The sequence below is a fragment of the Hypanus sabinus genome, chromosome X2 (assembly GCF_030144855.1).
Source record: "Hypanus sabinus isolate sHypSab1 chromosome X2, sHypSab1.hap1, whole genome shotgun sequence".
Taxonomy (NCBI): domain Eukaryota; kingdom Metazoa; phylum Chordata; class Chondrichthyes; order Myliobatiformes; family Dasyatidae; genus Hypanus; species Hypanus sabinus.
In genome coordinates this window covers 1,328,996-1,341,947 of record NC_082739.1, presented here as the reverse complement: position 1 = coordinate 1,341,947, position 12,952 = coordinate 1,328,996, and the positions used below count along the sequence as shown (strand labels likewise).

The following is a 12,952-nucleotide window of genomic DNA, read 5'->3' as shown; positions in this document are numbered from 1 at the left end:
TTTTACTCCCCTCATCCCAAGATTGAGGAATTGAAGGCAATGAGGAGCTGAGGGCTGGGGGAGATCAGATATGATTATATTGAAAGGCAGACAGTCTATTCCTTCTCCAGTTTTTAGGATATTTGGGATTATCAACATTTCCCTATGTAACCAGCAGGAAGTTCAAAACTCTGGCAGGTGAACAGAGAAATCACAGAACTTCCTGAGAGGTCCTCGCTCCAGATGATCCAGCTAAAGACAATAGACAATAGGTGCAGAAGTGGACCATTCAGCCCTTCAAGCCTGCGCCGCCATTCTGAGATCATAGCTGATCATCTACCATCAATACCCGGTTCCTGCCTTGTCCCCATATCCCTTGATTCCCCTATCCGTAAGATACCTATCTAGCTCCTTCTTGAAAGCATCCAGAGAATTGGCCTCCACTGCCTTCCGAGGCAGTGCATTCCAGACCCCCACAACTCACTGGGAGAAGAAGTTTTTCCTTAACTCTGTCCTAAATGACCTACCCCTTATTCTCAAACCATGCCCTCTGGTAGTGGACTCTCCCAGCATCTGGAACATATTTCCTGCCTCTATCTTGTCCAATCCCTTAATAATCTTATATGTTGCAATCAGATCCCCTCTCAATCTCCTTAATTCCAGCGTGTACAAGCCCAGTCTCTCTAACTTTTCTGTGTAAAACAGTCCGGACATCCCAGGAATTAAGCTCATGAATCTACGCTGCACTTCCTCTACAGCCAGGATGTCTTTCCTTAACCCTGGAGTCCAAAACTGTACACAATACTCCATGTATGGTCTCACCAGGGCCCTCTACAAATGCAAAAGGATTTCCTTGCTCTTGTACTCAATTCCCTTTGTAATAAAGACCAACATTCCATTAGCCTTCTTCACTGCCTGCTGCACTTGCTCATTCACCTTCAGTGACTGATGAACAAGGACTCCGAGATCTCTTTGTATTTCTCCCTTACCTAACTCTACACCGTTCAGATAATAATCTGCCTTCCTGTTCTTACTCCCAAAGTGGATAACCTCACACTTATTCACATTAAACGTCATCTGCCAAGTATCTGCCCACTCACCCAGCCTATCCAAGTCACCCTGAATTCTCCTAACATCCTCATCACATGTCACACTGCCACCCAGCTTAGTATCATCAGCAAACTTGATGTTATTCTCAATGCCTTCATTTAAATCGTTGACGTAAATCATAAACAGCTGTGGTCCCAATACCGAGCCCTGTGGCACCCCACTAGTCACCACCTGCCATTCCGAGAAACACCCATTCACCGTTACTCTTTGCTTTCTATCTGCCAACCAGTTTTCTATCCATGTCAATGCCTTCCCCCCAATGCCATGAGCTCTGATTTTACCCACCAATCTCCTATGTGGGACCTTATCAAGTGCCTTCTGAAAATCGAGGTACACTACATCCACTGGATCTCCCTTGTCTAACTTCCTGGTTACATCCTCGAAAAACTCCAACAGATTAGTCAAGCATGATTTGCCCTTGGTAAATCCATGCTGGCTCGGCTCCAACATCAGACCCCAAGGTCTGAAGCTCAATGTTCCACAATTGGCCAGTCCTGTGATAGTCAAAGACCCAATGTCTGAGAGTCTAGGCCAAGGACTGGACCCAGAGGCCCAGAATGGCCTGTCCTGGGGTTGGAGACCTGTATGAGTAGGTGGGAAAGGAGCTTGTTGTGCTGTTGTCTTTGTTTTCTGTTGCTGCTTGTGCTGTTCTGCTGCGCATTGCAGATATGCTATGTTGGAGCCAGAATGTGTGGTGACACTTGCGAGCTGCCCCCAGCACATCCTTAGGCGTGTTGGTTGTTACTGCAAGTGACCTATTTCACTGTGTATTTCCATGTACGCGTGATAAATAAATGAATCTGAATCACATGTACAGCAGTGTGGCCTCAAATTCCTGCAGTTTTCTGAGAACTGCACTGAGAAATCTCCTGAAACCACACCTCCAATATGGAGTAGAATGGCTGAGAGGGACAGAGGCAAGTTAGAGCCAGTATAAATCTTTCACCCACTAATAGAGCAATGCTGGAAGCAGGGACTGTCCTTGCTAAGATGGTAGGATACTGGCCCATGGTGTATATTCTATGGGCTGAAGGGCCTGTTTCCAGGTTGTCTAACTCTCTGAAAATACTCTGTGGAGCTCCCCAGGGTGCTCCAGTTTCCTCCCACATCACTGGCACTCAATGAATGATCTGTTGAGTGCCAGCTTCTTGAACAAAATTCACATCACATGCCGATGATTATAAACCTGATTCTAAACTGAGCGCACTTCATAAGTGCTGACCAAATGCAGATGGGAGCAACCATTTCACACTTCATTGTCCCAAGGAAAATCCAACCCATCACGCAATTCCAGTGCGGACGTCTGGTGGGTGGGGGGAGACAGAATGTGGAAGACTAGGGGCTTTAAGGTAACATTGTGTCTACTCAGTAAAAAGGTAGGGATTGCTGGATCTGAAATTTGTTGGATGTTCAAAGAGCACACAAGGTTGATGAGCTTAATAGAAAAAGGATGTTTGCTTTGGATACCCTGAGGTTAGTACTGCAGAAAGGCTTGCAAAATGCCAACTGAAAGAGAAAATAGAAAAGAAAACTTGAGTGAAGAGGGGCTTGGGTGGAATAAGTTAGAAATAATCAAAGAAAATAGGAAATTTTTCCAGTTTATAATCTGTGGAATTCGTTGCCACAGACGCTTGTGGAGGCAGTTATTAGATATACATAAAGCAGAGGTTAATAGGTTCTTGATTAGTCAGGGAGTCAAAGGTTATGGGGAAAAGGCAGGAGATTGGTGACAGGGATAATTAATCAGCCATGATAGAATGGCAGATCAGACTCAATGGGCTGAATGGCCTAATTTTACTTCTATGCCTTACGATATTAAATCTTTCTGCTAATTCAGCACCTGGGTCAGTAGAAGCATTCTTGTGCAGGTTCAGATCAGAGCTTGAAAAACACAGTCTCCATAAAAGAGGGGTACCATCTAGCGGAGCAGTCATCTGAGTGGTCTGTGTCAGAGTGGTAAGGCTTTGGCTCAGCAGGCTTCGGCGAGAACAGGTGGAGGCAAGTTAAGTAGGGTAAATTTATTTCTTATTTAACACTAGAAAGAATAAGGGGGTATGTTTGCAGAGCCAGTGTTCTGTTCTGGGTGTCAGATGTGGGATTTCCAAGAGACTACCAGCCTCCCCCGATGGCCACATCTGCACCAGGTGCATCGAGGTGCAGCTCCTTGGAGACTATGTTAAGGAAATAGTGCTGCAGCTCAATGACTTTTGAGTTGTTAGGGAAATTGAAGCAGTGATAAGACAGGAGCTATAGGGAGGTAGTCACCCCAAGGCTACAGGAGACAGATAAATGGGTGACTGTCAGGAGAGGGAAGGGAGAACATCAGATAGTGAAGAGTGCCCCTGAGGTCATCTACCTCAATATTAAGTATCCATTTTGAGTGCTGTTGGGGGGGGGGGGGTTACGTTTTACCTGGGGGAAGCAACAGTGGCCATGCCTCTGGCCATGTGTCTCAGAATGGTAGGGAACTGAAGAGGAAGGCACCAGTAATAGGGGACTCTATTATTAGGAGGATAGATAGGTGATTCTGGGGACTTGAAAAAGAAACACAGATGGTAGTTTGCCTCCCAGGTGCCAGGGTCCGCAAAGTTTCTGAATGTGTCCACAATATCCTGAGAAGGGAGGGTGAACAGCCAGAAGTTGTGGTACACATTGGTACCATCGATGCAGGTAGAAAAAGGGAGGAGGTCCTGAAAACAGAATACAGGGAGTTAGGAAGGAAGTTGAGAAGCAGGACCTCAAGGGTAGTAATCTCAGGATTACTGCCTGTGCCACGCAACAGTGAGGATAGGAATAGAGTGAGGCAGCAGATAAATGTGTGGCTGAAGAATTGGAGTAGGGGGCAGGGATTCAGATTTCTGGATCATTGGGACCTCTTCTGGGGCAGGTGTGACCTGTACAAATGGGACGGGTTACACTTGAATCCAAGGGGGACCAATATCATTGTGGGCAGGTTTGATTGAGCTATTGGGAGTAGTTTAAACTAATATGGCAGGGGGATGGGAGCCAGAATGATAGACCTGAGGATGAGCCAGTAGATGATGGGTGTAACAAGAATGTAAGGAAGGACAAGTCAATGACTGGGTCTATATAAATGCAGACAGAGCAAAGAGTTAAATTGTATCACAGAGGCAAAATTTGAAAGGGTGAAGAATGCAGGACTGAAGGTGCTGTATTTAAATATGTGTAGCATTCGGAATAATGTGACGAACTTGTGACACATTTAGAGATTGGTCAGTATGACGTTGTGGGCATCACTGAGACGTAGCTGAAAGAAGGTCATAGTTGGGAGTTTAACATCAAAAGATATACTTTGTAATGAAAGGACAGGCGGTGGTGTGGCCCTGTTGGTCAGAGATGGAAATACATCTTTAGAAAGAGTGGCATAGGGTCAGAGAATGTTGAATCTTTGTGGGTGGAGTTAAGAAACTGCAAGGGTAAAAAACCATTATGGGAATCATATATGGGCCTCTAAACAGCAGCCAAGATGTGGGGTTGAGATTGCAAAGGGAGCTGGAAAGAGCATGTAATAAGAGTAATGTCACAATTGTCATGGGGGACTTCAATATGAAAGAGGATTGGGAAAATCAGTTTGGTGTTGGATCATGAAAGAGAGATTTTGTTGAATGCCTACAAGAATGGGCAAAAAGTGGCAGATGGAATACAGTGTTAGGAAATGTATGATAATATATTTTGGTAAAAGGAACAATAGTGCAGATATTATCTAAATGGGGTGAAAATTCAAGCATCAGAAGTGCAGAGGGATTTAGGAGTCCTCGTGCAAGACTCCCAGAAGGTTAATTTACAGGTTGAGTCTGTGGTAAAGAAGGCAAATGCAATATTGACATTTATTTCAAGGGGAATAGAATATAAAAGCAAGGAGATAATGCTGAGCCTTTATAAGACACTAGACAGGCCGCACTTGGAGTATTGTCAACAGTTTTGGGTCCCATATCTCAGAAAGGATGTGTGGTCATTGTAGAGTCCAGAGGAGGTTTACGAGTACTATTCCGGGAATGAAGGCGTTAACATATGAGATGCATTTGGCAGCTTTGGGCCTGTGCTCAATGGAATGTAGAAGAATGCCGGGGGATCTCATTGAAACCTACTGAACATTGAAACAACTAGATAGATGGATGTGGAGAGGAGGTTTCCTCTTGTGGAGGTGTCCAGAACTAGAGGGCACAGCCTCAAATTTGAGGGGTGACCCTTTAGAACTGAGTTAAGAGGAATTTTTTTAATCCAGAGATTAGTGAATCTGTGGAATGCTCTGCCACAGCCTGTGGAGGAGGCCAAGTCCGGGGGTATACTTAAAGCGAAAATTGATAGTTTCCTGATTGGTCAGGACATCAAAGGTCATCACACACAGCACACAGACCAAAATATTATTCCATAAGTTAATAAAATATAATTCAAAATGCATGTAGTGCACAGCACAGGTAAACAGTAAACAGCTCATTGTCCCAGTGACGAGACCTCGGTGGTGGCAGGGTATTCATTAGTCTCACAGCCTGAGGGAAGAAGCTGTTACCCAGTCTGTCAGTCCTAGTCCTGATACTCCTGTAGCTCCTTCCTGACGGTAGTGGGTCAAAGAGATTGAGGGGTGGGTGGTAGGGATCCTCAACAACGTTTTAGATCCTTTATCTGCAATGCACCCGATAAATGTCACAAACAGTGGGGAGGAAGGCTTGATGGTTCTTACAGCAGTTTTTACTTTCCTCTGTCTTGCAGTCTGATGCCTTGTAGCTTTTGTACCACACAATGCAGCCAGACAGGACACTGTTGATGGTGCTCCTGTAGTGGGGGGGTGGGGGTGTTGACTCGCACACCTCAATCTCCTCAGAAAGTGTGGACGCTGCTGTGCTTTCTTGACAAATGAGGAGGTGTTGGTGGTCCAGGTTAGATTGTCTGATAGGTGCACACCAAGGAACTTCGTGCTCTTCCTCGGCAGAGTCATTGATGTGCAATGGAGAGTGGTGGACCTACGCCTTCCTTAAGTCCACAGTAATCTCTTTTGTCCTGTCAACGTTGAGACCCAAGTTGTTGTTTTTGCACCATTTCACAAGCCTCTCCACCTCCTTTCTGTATGCTATTCATCATTGTAGCTGATGAGGCCACCCAGTGGAGTATCATCAGCGAACCTGATGTGTTTCAAGCTGAATCTGGCAGTGCAGTTGTGGGTCAGCAGCAGACTGAACACACAGTCCTGGAGGGTGGGAGGGTACCAGCGCTCAGCGTGATGAATCTGGAGATGTTGCTGCCAACTCTGACTGACTGGGACTTCCCATCAAGAAGTCCCAAGGTCCGGTTAAGCAGAGGGCTGCTGAGTCCCAATGAGGACTTCTGAGGGATGATCATGTTAAATGCCAAGCTGACGGTGATGAACAGCACCCTGGTGTATGAGGCATAGTTTTCTAGGTGGGACAGGATGGAGTAGATGGCTGAGGCTATGGCATCACGAATGGACCGGTTTGAGCGGTAGGTGAACTGGAAAGTGTCCAATGTGGCTGGAAGGTGGGATTTTATATGATCCAGAACCTAACATGCCCAAAGCACTTCATGATTGTTGAAGTCCGTGCCACTGGGCGATAATCATTTCGACCAGTTACTGGTGTTCTCTTGGGCACGGGAATGATGGGGCTGCCTGGAAGCCTGCAGGGACAGTGGACTGTTTTGGAGAGATACTGATCCAGCACCTGACTAGGCAAGTTTTCCACCTCTGCAGCTTTGTGTGAGTTTACCCTGGCTAGGGTCCTCCACACCTCAGGGAAGAGGGGGCTTTCCTCGATGACATTGTGTATAGAAATCATTCAGCTTATCAGGATGGGAGTCGTCACTGTTGTTGACGTACAGGGTGGACTGGAAACCGGTTATGGTTTGTATACCTTGCCAGATGTGCTGTGTGTCCCTGCTGCCTGTGGGTTTTCTGTGCACTTCCTGAAGGCACTGGTGAGCGCGGCTCTCGTCCTGTTCCCTGATCTGAAGGCAATGCCCTGATTCCTAAGCAGTGCACGGAGCTCTGCAGTCAGCCATGGTTTCTGGTTTGTCCTGCCAGTGTAGTGTTTAATCATGGTAACATCCTCAAGTGCTCTTTCCAGTGTAACCAGTCACCAATCCTACATATACATCAATGCTCACACGAAGATCGGAGGTAGCCGCCTGCCTGAATACACTCCAGTCTGTGCTTTCAAAGTAGTCCTGAAGTGCTGAGGTGCAGGTTCTGATCTCCCCGATTTGATGAGTTTAACCAGTGGTCTGTATGCAGGGATTAGCAAAATGGATCTGCGTATTCAAGAAGAGGGCAAGGGACAACTTTGTAGGCTCTACAAATGTTGGCATAAACCAGGTCTAATATATTCTCTCCTCTGATTTGGAAACAAACTTGCTGGTAGAACTTTGACAGAACAGTTTTGAATTTTTTTTTGGATTATTGTGCTCTCTTCCAGGGAAGATGGGACCAGTACAGAGGAGGGGCTGAACTGAAGGAGTACTATTATCCAAGAGGGAAGGTTGTTAATGTTGTATGGTGGGGTTTAAACTAGAGTTGCAGGGGGATGGTAACCATAGTGCCAGACAGTTAGCAGAGAGGTTGTGGAGGCAGATGTTGCGAAGACCTCAAAGTCGGGAATCAAAAGGTTGAGCATGGTGTGACTAGTGTCCTGAGGGGTGTATATTTTAATGCAAGGAGTACTGTTGGAAAGGTGGATGAACTCAGGGCATGGATCAACACCTGGAATTATGACTTTGTAGCCGTTGGTGAGACTTGGTTTCAGGAGGGACAGGACAGGCAGCTCAATATTCCGGGGTTCCATTGTTTTAGAGCAGGAGGGATTAGAGGAGGAGAGGTGGCGTTACTAGTCAGGGAAAATGTCATGGCAATGCTCAGTCAGGACAGATGAGAACTCGTCTAGTGAGGTGTTATGGGTGGAATTGAAAAATAAGAAAAGGTATGACCACATTAATGGGGCTATATTATAGACCACCCAACAGTCCAAGGGATTTAGAGGAAAAAAAATTGTAAAGAAATAGCAGATTATTGCAAGAAACAAAGTTGTTTTAGTAGGTGATTTTAACTTCCCATATTGACTGGGACTCCCATACTGTAAAAGGACTAGATGGGATAGAGTTTGTCAAATGTTTTCAGAAAAGTTTCCTTCATCAGTACATGGAAGTCCCAATGAGAGAGCATTCGATACTAGATCTGCTGTTAGGGAACAAGACAGGGCAGGTGATGTGTAAGGGAACACTTTGCATCCAGTGACCACAGTGCCATTGGTTTCAAAGTCAATATGAAAAAAAGATAGGTCTGGTCTGCAGGTTGAGATTCTAAATGGGAGAAAGGCCACTTTTGATGGGATAAGAAATGACCTGGCAGGTGTGGATTGGGAAAGGCTGTGTTATGGCAAGGGTGTACTTGAAAAGTGGGAGGCCTTCAAAAGTACAATTTTGATAGTACAAACCTTCTGTGTCTATCAGAATAAAAGGTAAAGATAACAAGTGTAGGGGACCTTGGTTTTCAAGAGATAGTGAGGCACTGGTTAAGAGAGAAAAGAAAGGAGGTACATGGCAGATATAGGGAAGTAGGAACAAATGGGGTGCTTATTGAGTATAAGAAATGCAAGAGAATATTTAAGAAAGAAAGCAGGAGGGCTAAAAGGCATGAAGTTGCCTTAACAAACAAGATGAAGGAGAATCCCAATGGATACTACATATATCAAAGGACAAAATTGGTCCTCTGGAAGATCAGAATGGTAATCCATGCATGGAGCCAAAAGAGATGGGGAAGATCTTAAATGGATGTTTTGCATCTGTATTTACTCGGGAGACGTACAGAGTCTACAGAAGTGAGGCAAAGCGGCATCAACTTCATGGACCCTGTACAGATTACAGAAGAATTGAGGTAAATTAGGGCAAATAAATCCCTAAGGCCTGACAAGGTTTTCCCTCGGACCTTGTGGTAGGCAAGTGCAGAAATTGCCGGGGCCCGAGCAGAGATGCTTAAATCGCCCTAGGGACAGGTGAGGTACCAGAGAATTGGAAGATGGCCAATGTTGTTCTGCTGTTCAAGAAAATCTCTGAAAATAAACCCGGAAATTATAGGCCAGTGAGCATGACATCAGTAGTGGGAAAGTTACTGGAAGGTGTTCTGAGGGACCAGATGTATGAGTATTTGGATAAACATGGATTGATGAGGGATAGTCAGCATGGCTTTGTGCGTGGTAGGTCACATCTAACCAACAGAGTTTTTTGAGGAGGTTACCATGAAAGTGGATGAAAGCAAGGCAGTAGATGTTGTCTACATGGTCTTTAGTAAGGCATTTGACAAGGTCCAGCATGGGAGGCTGGTCAAGGAGGTTCAGTCACTCAGCATTCAGGATGAGGTAGTAAATTGGATTAGACACTGGCTTTGTGGGAGAAGCCAGAGAGTGTTAGTAGATGGTTGCCTCTCTGACTGGAGGCCTGTGACTAGTGGAGTGCTGCAGGGATCGGTGCTGGGTCCTTTGTTGTTTATCATCTGTATCGATGATCTTGATGATAATGTGGTAAACTGTATCAGCGTGGCTTTGTGGGATCTGCATCAGCTGGAAGAATGGGCTGTAAAATAGCATATAACCATATAACAATTTCAGCATGGAAACAGGCCATCTCAGCCCTTCTAGTACGTGCCAAACGCTTACTCTCACCTAGTCCCACCGACCTGCACTCAGCCCATAACCCTCCATTTCTTTCCTGTCCATATACCTATCCAATTTTATTTTAAATGACAATACTGAACCTGCCTCTACCGCTTCTACTGGAAACTTATTCCACACAGCTACCACTCTCTGAGTAAAGAAATTCCCCCTCATTTTACCTTTAAACTTTTGCCCCTAACTCTCAACTCGTCCTCTTGTTTGAATCTCCCCTACTCTCAATGGAAAAAGCCTATCCACGTCAACTCTATCTTTCCCCCTCATAATGTTAAATACCTCGATCAAGTCCCCCCTCAACCTTCTACGCTCCAATGAATAGAGACCTAACTTGTTCAACCTTTCTCTGTAACTTAGGTGCTGAAACCCAGGTAACATTCTAGTAAATATTCTCTGTACTCTCTCTATTTTGTTGACATCTATCCTATAATTCGGTGACCAGAACTGTACACAATACTCCAAATTCAGCCTTACCAATGCCTTGTACAATTTTAACATTACATCCCAACTCCTATACTCAATGCTCTGATTTATAAAGGCCAGCATACCAAAAGTTTTCTTCACCACCCTATCCACATGAGATTTTACCTTCAGGGAACTATGCACCATTATTTCTAGATCACACTGTCCTACTGTATTCTTCAATGCCCTACCATTTACCATGTATGTCCTATTTGGATTATTCCTACCAAAATGTAGCACCTCACACTTATCAGCATTAAACTCCATCTGCCATCATACAACCCACTCTTCTAACTGGCCTAAATCTCTCTGCAAACTTTGAAAACCTACTTCATTATCCACAATGCCACCTACCTTAGTGTCATCTGCATACGTACTAATCCAATTTACCACCCCATCATCCAGATCATTAACGTATATGACAAACAACTTTGGACCCAGTACAGATCCCTGAGGCACACCACTAGTCACCGGCCTCCAACCTGACAAACAGCTATCCACCACTACTCTCTGGCATCTCCCATCCAGCCACTGTTGAATCCATTTTACTACTTCAATATTAATACCCAACGATTGAACCTTCCTAACTAACCTTCCGTGCGGAATCTTGTCAAAGACCTTACTGAAGTCCATATACACATCCACTGCTTTACCCTCATCAACTTTCCTAGTAACCTCTTCAAAAAATTCAATAAGATTTGTCAAACATGACCTTCCACGCAGCAATCCACGTTGACTGTTCCTAATCAGATCCTGTCTATCCAGATAATTATATATACCATCTCTAAGAATACTTTCCATTAATTTACCCACCACTGACGTCAAACTGACAGGCCTATAATTGCTAGGTTTACTCTTAGAACCCTTTTTAAACAATGGAACAGCATGAGCAATACGCCAATCCTCTGGCACCATCCCCGTTTCTAATGACATTTGAAATATTTCTGTCAGAGCCCCTGTTATTTCTACACTAACCTCCCTCAAGGTCCTAGGGAATATCCTGTCAGAACCCGGAGATTTATCCGCTTTTATATTCCTTAAACGCACCAGTACTTCCTCCTCTTTAACTGTCATAGTTTCTATAACTTCCCTACTTGTGTCCCTTACCTTACACAACTCAATATCCTTCTCCTTAGTGAATACCGAAGAAAAGAAATTGTTCAAAATCTCCCCCCTCTCTTTCGGCTCCACACATAGCTGTCCACTCTGATTCTCTAAGGGACCAATTTTATCCCTCACTGTCCATTTGCTATTAATATAACTATAGAAACCCTTTGGATTTATTTTCACCTTACTTGCCAAAGCAACCTCGTATCTTCTTTTAGCTTTTCTAATTTCTTTCTTAAGATTCTTCTTACATTCTTTATATTCCTCGAGCACCTCATTTACTCCATGCTGCCTATATTTATTGTAGATATCTCTCTTTTTCCAAACCAGGTTTCCAATATCCCTTGAAAACCATGGCTCTCTCAAACTTTTAACCTTTCCTTTCAACCTAACAGGAACATAAAAATTCTGTAACCTCAAAATTTAATGACTGCCATTTCTCTATTACATCCTTCCCATAAAACAAATTGTCCCAATCCACTCCTTCTAAATCCTTTCACATCTCCTAGTGGAATAGCAGGTGGAATTTGATGCAGACAAGTGTAAGGTTTTGTACTTTGGTGGGACCAACCAGGGTAGGTCTTGCACAGTGAACGGTAGGACACTGAGGATTGTGGTAGAACAAAGGGATCTGAGAATACAGGTACATAATTCATTGAAAGTGGCACCACAGGTAGATAGGGTTGTAAAGAAGGCTTTGGGCATGTTGGCCTTCATAAATCAAAGTACTGAGTACAGGAAATGGGATGTTATGTTGAAGTTGTACAAGACATTGGTGAGGCCTAATTTGCAGTACTGTGTGCAGTTTTAGTCACCTACCTTCAGGAAAGATGTAAATAAGGTTGAAAGAGTACAGAGAAAATTTACAAGGATGTTGCTGGGTCTGGAGGACCTGAGTTATAAGGAAAGATTGAATAGATTAGGACTTTATTCCCTAGAATGTAGGAGATTGAGAAGAGATTATAACGGGTATAGACAAGGTAACTGCAAGCAGGCTTTTTCCTCTGAGATTGGGTGGGACTACAACCAAAGACCATGAGTTAAGGGTGAAAGGTGAGAAGTTTAAGGGTAACATGAGGGGAAACTTTTTCACTCAGAGGGTTGTGAGAATGTAGAACGAGCTGCCAGCACAAGCGGTGCTTGTGAGCTCGATTTCAACGTTTAAGAAAAGCTTGGATAAGTACATAGTGGGATATGGAGGGCTATGGTCCTGGTGCAGGTCAATGGGAGTAGGTAGCTTAAATGGTTTGGCATGGACTAGATGGGCCAAAGGGTCTGTTTCTGTGCTGTACTTTGCTATGACTGAGATGTCATGATTGAGGTCACCAACAGTGAAGACACCATTGAGGTGAGTAGCTTTGAGGTCGTAGATGTGCTGCAGAACTCCTGCAGCATTTACCCAGCACTCACATGGGGTGGGGGAGGGGGCTGTAAACAGCAATAATCACATTGGTAGTGAACTCCCTGGGCGAATAGCAGGGCCTGCACTTCACCATTAAAAACCCTTATTTGTGGTGAGTAGTGGGCCGTTACTACCGAGGTGTTCACGCACCAGTTCTTATCAATGTAGACACGCAGACCTCCTCCATGGATCTTGCCGCAGG

The 12,952-nt window shown here is 44.6% G+C and overlaps 1 protein-coding gene across 8 annotated transcripts in view; it reads right to left on the bottom strand.

The window, feature by feature from the left end:
* Positions 1-12,952, bottom strand: part of LOC132385071 (proprotein convertase subtilisin/kexin type 7-like) — a 310,522-nt gene that overhangs the window by 221,239 nt on the left and 76,331 nt on the right. The window lies entirely within an intron of this gene.